Below are 2,285 nucleotides of genomic sequence, written 5' to 3' on the forward strand. Positions count from 1 at the left end.
TCTCATCCACATCCTATCCTCATCCTATCCTCTTCCTTATCCTCATCCTCATCCTTATCCTATCCTCATCCTCGTTCTCATCCACATCCTATCCTCATCCTATCCTCTTCCTTATCCTCATCCTCATCCTTATCCTATCCTCATCCTCGTTCTCATCCACATCCTATCCTCATCCTATCCTCTTCCTTATCCTCATCCTCATCCTTATCCTATCCTCATCCTCGTTCTCATCCACATCCTATCCTCATCCTATCCTCTTCCTTATCCTCATCCTCATCCTTATCCTATCCTCATCCTCGTTCTCATCCACATCCTATCCTCATCCTATCCTCTTCCTTATCCTCATCCTCATCCTTATCCTATCCTCATCCTCGTTCTCATCCACATCCTATCCTCATCCTATCCTCTTCCTTATCCTCATCCTCATCCTTATCCTATCCTCATCCTCGTTCTCATCCACATCCTATCCTCATCCTATCCTCTTCCTTATCCTCATCCTCATCCTTATCCTATCCTCATCCTCGTTCTCATCCACATCCTATCCTCATCCTATCCTCTTCCTTATCCTCATCCTCATCCTTATCCTATCCTCATCCTCGTTCTCATCCACATCCTATCCTCATCCTATCCTCTTCCTTATCCTCATCCTCATCCTTATCCTATCCTCATCCTCGTTCTCATCCACATCCTATCCTCATCCTATCCTCTTCCTTATCCTCATCCTCATCCTTATCCTATCCTCATCCTCGTTCTCATCCACATCCTATCCTCATCCTATCCTCTTCCTTATCCTCATCCTCATCCTTATCCTATCCTCATCCTCGTTCTCATCCACATCCTATCCTCATCCTATCCTCTTCCTTATCCTCATCCTCATCCTTATCCTATCCTCATCCTCGTTCTCATCCACATCCTATCCTCATCCTATCCTCTTCCTTATCCTCATCCTCATCCTTATCCTATCCTCATCCTCGTTCTCATCCACATCCTATCCTCATCCTATCCTCTTCCTTATCCTCATCCTCATCCTTATCCTATCCTCATCCTCGTTCTCATCCACATCCTATCCTCATCCTATCCTCTTCCTTATCCTCATCCTCATCCTTATCCTATCCTCATCCTCGTTCTCATCCACATCCTATCCTCATCCTATCCTCTTCCTTATCCTCATCCTCATCCTTATCCTATCCTCATCCTCGTTCTCATCCACATCCTATCCTCATCCTATCCTCTTCCTTATCCTCATCCTCATCCTTATCCTATCCTCATCCTCGTTCTCATCCACATCCTATCCTCATCCTATCCTCTTCCTTATCCTCATCCTCATCCTTATCCTATCCTCATCCTCGTTCTCATCCACATCCTATCCTCATCCTATCCTCTTCCTTATCCTCATCCTCATCCTTATCCTATCCTCATCCTCGTTCTCATCCACATCCTATCCTCATCCTATCCTCTTCCTTATCCTCATCCTCATCCTTATCCTATCCTCATCCTCGTTCTCATCCACATCCTATCCTCATCCTATCCTCTTCCTTATCCTCATCCTCATCCTTATCCTATCCTCATCCTCGTTCTCATCCACATCCTATCCTCATCCTATCCTCTTCCTTATCCTCATCCTCATCCTTATCCTATCCTCATCCTCGTTCTCATCCACATCCTATCCTCATCCTATCCTCTTCCTTATCCTCATCCTCATCCTTATCCTATCCTCATCCTCGTTCTCATCCACATCCTATCCTCATCCTATCCTCTTCCTTATCCTCATCCTCATCCTTATCCTATCCTCATCCTCGTTCTCATCCACATCCTATCCTCATCCTATCCTCTTCCTTATCCTCATCCTCATCCTTATCCTATCCTCATCCTCGTTCTCATCCACATCCTATCCTCATCCTATCCTCTTCCTTATCCTCATCCTCATCCTTATCCTATCCTCATCCTCGTTCTCATCCACATCCTATCCTCATCCTATCCTCTTCCTTATCCTCATCCTCATCCTTATCCTATCCTCATCCTCGTTCTCATCCACATCCTATCCTCATCCTATCCTCTTCCTTATCCTCATCCTCATCCTTATCCTATCCTCATCCTCGTTCTCATCCACATCCTATCCTCATCCTATCCTCTTCCTTATCCTCATCCTCATTCTACTCCTCATCCTATCCCCATCCTCATCCTCATTCTCATTCTTCATCCTCATTCGTCATCCTAACCTCATCCTTTTCCTCATCCTCATCCTCTTCCTCATCCGCATCCTCATTCACGTCCTCATCCTATCC

This window comes from Lupinus angustifolius, chromosome LG02 (assembly GCF_001865875.1).
Source record: "Lupinus angustifolius cultivar Tanjil chromosome LG02, LupAngTanjil_v1.0, whole genome shotgun sequence".
NCBI classification, from domain to species: Eukaryota; Viridiplantae; Streptophyta; class Magnoliopsida; order Fabales; family Fabaceae; genus Lupinus; species Lupinus angustifolius.